At 38.2% G+C, this 10,883-nt stretch overlaps 1 pseudogene; it reads left to right on the plus strand.

Annotated features, from left to right (window-relative positions):
• Positions 1–904: 904 nt before the first annotated feature.
• Positions 905–4,487, plus strand: LOC102825153 (annotated as a pseudogene).
• The last annotated feature ends 6,396 nt before the right edge of the window (positions 4,488–10,883 follow it).

Here is a 10,883-nt window from a genome sequence, read left to right on the forward strand (position 1 = left end):
TATTATTAACAGAGCCACTGAGACTATTTAAAATACTTTATGGACATTTACAGTGGAGGGCATATAGAATGATAAGTATTCAAATTTTAATATATTTCATTTGGCACAGTTGGGACTGTTCTTTGTGAACTGTTAATCTTTTTCAACCAATACAACAAAATGTCAGTATCTGCATTTGGAGAGTATAATAGGTTTATGTCCTGAAACAATAAAGTTATAATAGCCTGTCTGTTACTTGGTGGAGATATACAATTTCAACATGAACAAAGTGTTGCCTGCCCTTCTTTTGCTCAAGGTTCTTTAAATGTACACTTTATTTCCTATCAGGAATGTTAACCACATTTCTAATTGTTTGCTGTAAAATCAACTGTATAGCCTAGAAGAATTTGCCATTGCATTATAAGTCACTTTAATTTTCTATTTTTCATATAAGTAGCAGCTAAAACATTGATATTTGTAATGAAAAAATAATGTTGCCCTGGCTTACATGCAATATTTACTGATTTAATCTAGAAAAACTAAAATTTGTAAAATTTTTGCACATTCATTATAAATATAGAAATGTTCAAACACTGTAGACAGTTCATACAAATTTTGTGTTTCCATCAATAGCAATATGCAATTTCATTCCTCAGTAGAAGGGGATGAGTTTATTCTATTTGATACTTTCTTTGCTGATGTTTCACTTCTATTATACCACCAAGGTCATATTATTTAAAATAAATAAACAGCTCATTAATCAGAATGTTTAATTTTAAAAAAATCTTTCCATTTTTCACCCATTCCAAAACATCACATATCCTGATTAGATATCTTTTTGTTGATACTATTTGTTATGTTAAAACAACTATGTTTAATTTTTCCAATAAGAAACTGTTACTCTTGGGGCTGGGCTTGATGGTGGATGGGGAGAAGTGTAGTGAAGATCTCTGTCAGCAATAATACAGAACACCGGATGCAGCAGGTTCAGTGGATGGTCTCAGAATTCCAAACCACATATAAAGGCATACTTAGAAAGTTTGAAAGCTTACAACCAGTGGAACATGTAGTAGAAATAAGAAATCCAGTGCTTTTCCAATCTGATGGTCTCAGCAGCTCCTGGAGCAGTCATCTTGGGTGAGACAAAGATGGGGGAAGGGTCAGAATCACCATGGACACCTGACACCTGACCAATCTTTAGAGATAGAGGTATGGAAATTCTTTTATTTATTTATTTATTTATTTATTTATTTTGTATCTGTTCATTGGTCTCTCGCTGTCTGCACACCTTCAGTCTGGTGACTAGAGAGGGTTCCTGAGTGAGTGAACACCTCTTCCCCCCAATACCCATGGAAGTTTCCACTATGAAGCACACAGATCTGCTCAAAATTTAAAGGAACAGTTTCTACTTAAAACCAAACAGAAGTGTAAAATGGCCTCAGCCACCCCTGAAGTGTTTATCACTGAGAAAAAAAACAACAACCTGAAAAAGGGATTGTGGAGCAGGAGAGATACAGACTAAAAAGGAAATATGCCAAAAATTAAATCCTGAGTTACATCATAATAACCAACAGTGGTATCTTGAAATTTCTCGGGAGGCCTTGAAGGCAAGAAGCCTAGAGAGGGAGTCATGCTCATATTTGGCTACCGAATTGTTTGTTTTTTCTATTCTTTCTTTTCTACAATTATAGAACGAAGTATTCAATCTGTCTTTTTTGCTGTTACTGCTTTATTTTTTGGTCCTCTCTTTACCTTTAACGGGCAATTTCTATCCCTACATTAAACAAGAAGAGACAGCATTTGCAGTCATATACTCAAGCTACAATCACACCCAATAAAATCCCACCATCCAGGCAAGAACCAATATGAGCAGCCATACAGCAGGTAGGCAGCCAACATCTGTAACAGTTACTCTGATTTCAGTAAAAAGAAGAGTGAAAAGGCAAATCCATCTCCTGGTCATATCTACCTGGAGGCAATCAGAAAGCATAATAAAATATCAACATGCATGCATGTAAGTATTCAGGTCACATCTAACTACTGAATATGCCCAAGAAACAGATAACTATCTCTGGACAAGTCCAGAAACAAGATAAAATGACTAAGACAAATTAGCTGGAGGTAGATGTAGACTTCATACTGAAAGGAGAACAGGCTTTGGAAATGCCTGAGAAGGAATTCAGAAAAATGATAATGAAATATATCAAAACAGTTTACAGAGCAATTGAAAAAAATAAAGAAGTTAGGAAAGTGCTACAGAAACAATCCAAAAGATAGATGGAACATTGAAAACAATTAAAAATGTATAAAAATAAGTCTAAATGATTAATAATAGAATATAAAAAATGAACAATAAACTGAAAGGGCAAAGAAAAATTGAAGAGATGGAAGCTAGAATTAGTGATCTGGAAGACAAATCTCTCATTACTACTAAGATTGAAGAGCAAGCATAAAAAAAGTTTTAAAAAATCCAAAGTAGGTCTAAGATTTATGTTGGACAACATGAACAGGAATAACTTAAGAATCATCGGAATTCTGGAACAGGAAGAATCACACAAGTCCACAGAGGAGATAATTGAAGATCTGCTGAAATAAAATTTCCTTAATATTCTGATATGCATTCAAGAAGCTCAATTAACTCCAAGAAGGATAGACACAAAGGAAAATCACAAAGACATAAAATAAAGAAGCTCTCCAAAATCAAAGACAAGGATGGAATACTGAATGCAGCTAGGTAAAAGAGAAGTGTTACTTATAAAGACAAGCAAATCACATTAAGCTCTGATCTCTCAGTAGAAAGCATGCAGGCAAGAAGGCAATGGAGGGACATATATAAATCCCTGAAAGAAAAAAAAATTCAAACCAATAATCCGCTACCCAGCAAAACTGTCAATCATATATGATGGTATAATCAAAACATTCCAGGATAAACAGAAGCTAAGGCATTTTTCCAAAGCCAGCTCTGTTGCAAAATATCCTAAAGGAAGTTCTGTGGACTGAGAGCCAACAACAACAGACAACAACCAGAGGTTGACATGTATGGCAGCACCACTCAGAAGTCAACAAATGGAAGAGTGAAGAATAGAACAAAATTATAAGAACAAATTTAGAGGACCTGGGAGGTCAATCTATGATCAAAACAATTACATTGTGAAAGAAGGTAAACACATAAGAACAGAGATCTAGGTGGTGAGACGGTCAGGTAGATTACAGGATAAAATAGACAGTCTTAAATGGAGAGAAAAGTTAATGGAATGTAAGGTAACCTCAATGAAAATTAATACCGCACAATATACCAAGAAAATGAAAATCCAAGAAGAACATGGAAACATTAAAACTATTAAGAAACTGGTTCTCTGCTCCTCCCCATTCAACAGGCAGTCACAGCTTCTCTTACAGTAGCAGTTGCATTGCTGAGACAGGAAGGTAAAAGTCAGCATCAACTAATTTGGCTGTATTGGTTGCCTTGTCAACAGGGCTGCTGTTAACTCTGGCAAAGTGGAGGTTGTTGCCATCAACGACCTCTTCATTGACCTCAACTACATGGTCTACCTTTTCCAGTATGATTCCACCCATGGCAAGTTCAGTGGTTCTGTAAAGACTGAGAACAGCAAGCTTATCAACAATGGGAAGCCCATCTCTGTCTTCCAGGAGCAAGATCCTGCCAACATCTAGTGGAGTGATGCTGGTACTGAATATTTTGTGGAGTCCACCGGTGTCTTCACAACCTTGGAGAAGGCTGAGCTCACTTGTAGGGTGGTGCCAAAAGGGTAATCATCACTGCCCCTTCTGATGATGTCCCCATGTTTGTGATGGGCATGAACCATGAGACATCTGACAACTCCCCCAAGATTGTCAGCAATGCCTACTGCACCACCTACTGTTTGCCTGCCCCACTCCCAAGCCAAAGTCATCCATGACAACTTTGGCATCATGGAGGGACTCATGATGGCTGTTCATGCCATCACTGCCACAAAGAAGACTGTGGATGGCCCCTCTAGGAAATTGTGGCATGATAGTTGTGGGGCTGCACAGAATATCTTCTCTGCATCCACTGGTGCTGCCAAGGCTGTAGGCAAGGTCATCCCTGAACTGAATGGAAAACTTACTGGCATGGCCTTCCATGTTCCCACTCCCAATGTGTCTGTAATGGACCTGACATGCTGCCTAGAGAAAGCTGCCAAATACGATGACATCAAGAAGGTAGTGAAGCAGGCATCAGATGGACCCTAAAAGGCATCCTGGGTCACATGGAAGACTGGGTCATCTCCTGTGACTTTAAAAGTCACTCTTCCACGTTTGATGCTGGAGCTGGCATTGTCTTCAACGACCACTTTGTTAAGCTCATTTCCTGTTATGAAAATGAATTTGGCTACAGCAACAGGGTGGTGGCTATTATGGTCCACATGGTCTCCAAAGATGAAGAGCAAGCAGCCTTAGCAACAGCACTAGAAGAAGACAGAGGACCTCAGCTGCTGGAAGTCCTTACTGCAACTCTACCTTCCTAAACATTGAGAAGCATACATACTCACAGTTTCCATCCAGAACCCCTGGAGAGGTGGAGGGGCTTAGAGAGCCCAGTTTTGTCTGATGCCATCAATAAAGTACATTATCCAGAAAAAAAACAAAACAAAAAGACACACACACAGAAAAAAAAAAAAAAAAATACATGAACTCAGCACAGGGAGGCAAGCAGAATGAAGAAATCAGCAGCACCACAAAAAAACAAACATAATGGCAGCAATTAATCCATAACTATCAATAATTACACTGAATGTAAGCAGATTAAATGCACCAGTTAAAAGATGGAGAGTGGCAGAATGGATAAGAAAACAAGATCCTTCAGTAAGCTGTCCACACAAGACACACAATAGACACAAAGACAAAAACAGACTAAAAGTTAGACGATGGAAAAAAATATACCAAGCTAATTGCAATCAAAAACAAGAAGGAGGGGCAAACTAATATCTGATAAAATAAACTTTAAAGCAAAAACAAGAATAATAGATAAAAATGGGCATTATATCATGAATAAAGGGACAATTGAAGAAGATGACATAACCATAATAATATCTATGCTCCCAATGAAAGAGCTCCTAAATACATAAAGCAAAACATGAATAGATTTGAAGAACGAAATACACAAAGATACAATAATAGTGGGAGATTTTAATATACCACATTCGAAAATGGATAGAACAACCAGAAAGAAACTCAACAAAAACTAGAGGAACTAAATAACACAATCAGCCAACTAGAACTCATAGATGTGTACAGCGAATTCAACCCAACACAACACAGCATTATTTTCCAGTGCACATGAAACATTCTGCTGAATAGACCATGTGTTAAGCAACAAAACAAGCCTCCATAAATTTGCAAACATCAAAATACAACAAAGCATCTTCTCAGACCACATAGTATCAAATTAGAAATCAACTATAGGAAGACCAAGGAAAAAAAGTCAGATACATGGAAACAGAATAACACCCTGCTGAAAATCTATTGGATTGTAGAAGAAATAAAATGTGAATTCAAAAAATGTTTAGAAAGAAATGATAATGACAACACAACACACCATAATCTTTGGGACATGGCAAATACTAGTAGATATATGCATATCAATATTCATAGCATCACTATTTGCAATAGCAAATAGATGGAGACAGACTAAGTGCCCATCAATGGAAGAATGGGTAAACTATTTTGGTACATACTCATAATGGAATATTATGCTACCTTGAGGAATAACAAGGAAGCTATAAGCCACCACATAACATGGATGAACCTTGAGGACATTACACTGAGAGAAATTAGTCAGTCACAAAAGGACAAATATTGCATAGACTATTATCGTAAAAGCTTAAGAAAGATGCCCATAGTTAAGTGAGAAGAAGAAAAAAAAGTTTTCTTTTTTGGTTACCAGTAGGGGTGGGTTGGGAGTTTTGGGGGGATGTGGACAGAGGTGATGGTAAAGCACAGGGTAAGGGGCATACATATCATAGTTTGGGTTTTGTGGAGGGCACTACACAAGAAGGGGAAGGGAGTGGAAGAACAAGGTAGACTGGGGAATACTGAGACTGGTTTGCCAGATTAAGTGGGACAGAGGTAAATAGTGATACATGCTCAAACTTGGCAGAGATCTGTGACACAGGGATCTACATGTAGTCTGAAGTGGGGAAATAATACTAAGATGTTTGACTATCTTATGGATATTGATTTCCCTTGCCTACTATTTTTAAATTGACACTTGAGTGGAAAAGAGAGGAATGTTGGGAAACATGATTACAGAAAGATTGTAAGCCCATTATCAGCCTATAACTGATTAAATTACTAAGAAGAGATTCTACAACTTGCCCAGTGAATAGGACCATAGGTGTCTTGCAGAGTCTTGCAGTGTATAGGACCATAGGTGGAATCCTGAGTTCCATCCAGAAACTTCTGAGCTGGGACATTTCCACCAGAAAGGACAAGCAGACCAACCTGGAATAGCTAGGCTGACAGAAGATACTTATTCAAAGAAAGATCATCAGGAAAAACCCAAAACAAAAATGGCAGTATGATTGGCTACCACAAGAATAAGCAAGTTGCTCACTGAGAAGCCAGCAAGGCAAGCAATAGATTCCCTTCAGGAAAAATTCCCCTTTAAGATTGAAACGCAAAGGGAACACATAAGTAGGCATGTAAACTTGCTGGTGACCACATTGGTCTGTTGGTGAAAGGCAGCAATGAAGAAATTAGGTCAACCATGTTCCATAGACTCCTGTTTATTTGGAGATAAGATAGAGAAGAGGATGAGCTAGTTGATCTAAAATGTGGTGAGACTTGGTGACATCTGAGCTCATGGACAAGGATATAGCCAGAGATGGCTAGTGATGAGCTGGAAGCATCCAGCTGATATGAAGTAAGGGAGACTCACAAGAACACCCAAACTTGTACATAGTACCCATTTGACCTAGCCTCGATGGCTTGATAATAAGAACTTGACTAGAAGAAGATTAAAAAACAAACAAATAAAAACAAACCATTTTAAATTTCCACTTGAAAGGATGAGCAGATGGGCCTGGAGTGGCTACAAGAACAGAAGATACTTCTTGAAAGAAAGACCTACAGGAAAAATAAAAAACAATAGAGGCAGACCGACTGTTACTACAAGAACAAGCAAGTTGCTTGCCCAGGAAAAATCAAGGCAAGTGGTCGGGTCCCCTCAGTGCAAAACCCCTTCCAAGACTAAGACTCAATGGGAAGACACGCTGTGATTGGTGACCATGCTCCTCACTGATAAAGGGAAGTGAGGGAAAAACAGCAATGAAGTGGCGAGCTAAGCCTTACAATGTTCAATAGACTTCTGTGAACCCAGGTGAAGACCTAATTGGCCAGCAGTGTGGCAAGACCTGAGGACTCTTGGGCACAGAGTCAGTGACATAGCCACAGAGGACTAGAGTGGATAGTGAAATATCCAGTGGATAAGAAGAGAGGGCATAGGCACAAGAACACCCACACTTTCAGATAATACCCACTTGACCTGGCTTCAATGACTGGATGATCAGAGCTCAAGCAGAAGAAGAAAGAAGAAGGAAAAAAGAGTAATCGGATACAATTTGATTCTCATTCCATAGAATTCCCTTTAGGATGTTTTGTAGCACAAGGTTGGCTTTTGCAAAATCCCTTAGCTTCGGTTTACCTAGAATTTTTTGCTTACACCCATCATATTTGATTGATCGCTTTGCTGGACAAAGGGTTCTTGGTTGGCAGGTTTTTTTCGTTCAGGGTTTTATATATGTCTCCCTATTGTCTTCTTGCTTGCATGGTTTCTGCTGTGAGATCTGAGCTTAATCTTGCTTGTTTGCCTTTGTATGTAACAATTCTGCTTTCCCGAACTGCTTTTAGGAGTGTCTCCTTATCTTTGATTTTGGAGAGCTTGATTATGATATGTCTCAGTGCTTTTCTTTTGGGGTCTATGCTTCCTGGGGTTCATTGAGCTTCTTGAATGTTTATCTTTTCACTTTTCAGGATGTTAGAGAAATTTTCTTCCTGTAGTTCTTCAACTATTTCCTCTGTGGACTTGTGTGATTCTTCTTGTTCTGGAATGCCAATAATTCTTAAGTTATTCCTTTTCATGTTTTCCAACATGTATCTTAGATGTTCTTCATATTTTTTTATCCTTTTTTCTGTTTGCTCTTCTTTCTTGGTGGTATTGAGAGACTTGTCTTTCAGCTCACTGGTTCGACCTTCCATCTCTTCTATTCTACTCCTTTGCCCTTTTGGTATATTGTCTATATCTGATATTCTATTATTGATTGTTTGGACCTCTTTCTAAAGGTTTTGAATTGGTTCCAATGCTGTAGCTATCTTATTTGATTATTCCTGTAGCATTTTCCTTACTTCTTCCTTATTATTTTTTTTTTTAACTCCATTTCAAAATGTTTTCAAACATTTTATAATCATTTTTCTGAATTCCTTTTCAGGCATTTCCAAGACCTGTGTTCCTTTCAGAATGTAGTCCAGGTCTACTTCCAGAATGTAGTCCAGGTCTGATTGTCTCAGACAATTTATCTTGTTTCTGGACATGTGCTGATATGGTCATCTGCTTTTGCTTCTTAGACATGTTTAGTGTTAAATTGTGACCTTAATACTTAATGAATATGTGTTTTGGTATTTTTTATGCTTTCGATTGCTTCCAGGTAGATGTGATCAGGATGTAGGCCTCCTTTTTCACTCTTCTTATTGCTTAACTCAGAGTAACTTTCACAGTTGTTGTCTGCCTCCCTGGTATATGGCAGTGGGTATTGGTTACTGCCTGGATTTTGGTGTTTTATAATGTATGCTTGTAGCTTGATTATATGGCAGCAGTTGCTGTTTCTTCTTGTGTAATATAGAAAGAGAACTAGTACCCCAAAGGTAGAAGGGGGAGCATAAAACAACAAAACAGCAACAGCAAAAAGGAAAAAAAAACAAAAACATTAGACTGGGTACTATAGTCTGTAATCTCAGAAAAGGGAGAGGAGGGGGAGAAGAAAAAAAAAAATCTGCAGCTTAATATGAGTATGATTTTAATGTCATCTTATAACTTCTTGCCTTCAAAGCTGCATGAGAGATTTCAAGGAGCCACTGTTGGTTGTTATGCTGTATCTCAGGATTTAATTTAATTTCTGGCCTGTTTAATTTTTAAACTCTCTTTCCCTCTCCACCTCCTTGTTCTGGCCTTTTCCATATTAAAAAAAAAAAAAAAAGTTCAGGTCTGGTTCTCAGTCTGAGAGTGTCTATGTGCATATGTGGCAGAAGAAGTGATCAGTGGTGATGGTAGGGTGTGTCCACTCACTCAGGCACCCCTTCTGGTCACCAGAATGGAGGTATGCAAACAGTGGGGGGCCAATGAACAGATATCCAAAAAAAAAAAAAAAAAAAAGAAAATCATAACAAAGCAAATCCGACAAAGTGTATTGTCCACCTTCGCTCTGAAATCCCCACGGTGTTTTTGTGAGGTGTGTCTGCTTCCCCACTTGGTCTTGCAGTTTGGTCTCACCCAAGTTGTCAGCTCCAGGCTACTGAGCCCATCAGATTCAAACGTACATGATTTCTTACTTTTGATACAAATTCCACTAGCTATAAACCTTCAAACTTTTAAAATATTCCTACCTATGTTGTCCCAAGTTTTGGAACTCTGCCCTGAATCTGCTTTGTCTAATATTCTGTGGTATTGCTGATGGTGAACCTCACTGCACCTTCACCCTAGGTGCCATCAAGACCTGCCTCCCTCAAATAAATGTTTTCAGAATAAATAATGCATGATTCTACAGTTAAGCATCATTAGCTCATTTTAGAAAAAAAAAAAAAAAAAGTTAAAATAATCTATCTTGCAGGCACTACACAATAAGAAACAGAATTTCTATTCCCTATGTAACTAACAGTGAATTTAAACTATGCTCATCACTTTAAACCTCTGTAAAACTATAGTCTTGGTACCATGCATGAAACTGATGTAGCCTAATACTCCCCAGTTTTTATGACCTAAAATATTGTACTATTTTAACTACTTGACCTCTGTTAACTTAATGGTTTTGGATTGAGCTTCTAACTTCAAGGTCAGCAGTTTGAAACTACCAACTATTCCACAGGAGAAAGATGAGGCTTTCTGCGCCTGAAAAGAATTATAGCCTCAGAAACCCTGTGCAGTCACTATAATATAGAATTGACTCCATGGCACATCACAATCATAACCAGTCTGTCTACTAAAAGTACCATTCATCTGTCAGTTTGTCATACTGTGATGACTTTTGTGTTGCTGTGATTCTGGAAGCTTTGCAGAGTACCCATGGTAGAGAAGTTTTAGTTGAGCTTCTAGATGAAGACACATTAGGAAGAAGTAGAGATGCAATATTTATGAGTATTTAGTTGCTAGAAACTTTAAGAACAGCAGCTGAACACTGGCATCACAATAATATTGAATAAAACATGATAAACAGCACCAGAATATTGCCTTGTAAAGTGTAGAAAGATGAGCCCCTCAGGTTGGAAGGCACTCAAAATGTGACTCAGGAAGGGCTGCCTCCTCAAATTAGAGTTAACTGTGATGACACAAGTGGAGTAATGCCCTCTGGACCTTAATTTTCTGCTGTGGCTCAATTCAAAATGAAAAGAAACAGCTGCAAACATCCATTAACAATCAGAATATAGAATTCACGAAGGAAAATTGCAACCATACATTGACAGAGAACTTCCAGAGGTTCAAGCTGGATTCAAAAGAGGACATGGAATGAGGGACTGTCAAGAGCCAACCTCCTATTGCCGTTTGACACAGTCCCGGCAAAGAAGAGGCATCAGCACGGTAAGATGACTTTTGGGAACGCACCAGTTGTCTCTTTTCCTTGGGGTAATACTGATTCCACTTGTGGGGATATATT

The sequence above is a fragment of the Chrysochloris asiatica genome, unplaced genomic scaffold (genome assembly GCF_000296735.1).
Source record: "Chrysochloris asiatica unplaced genomic scaffold, ChrAsi1.0 scaffold00011, whole genome shotgun sequence".
Classification (NCBI taxonomy): domain Eukaryota; kingdom Metazoa; phylum Chordata; class Mammalia; order Afrosoricida; family Chrysochloridae; genus Chrysochloris; species Chrysochloris asiatica.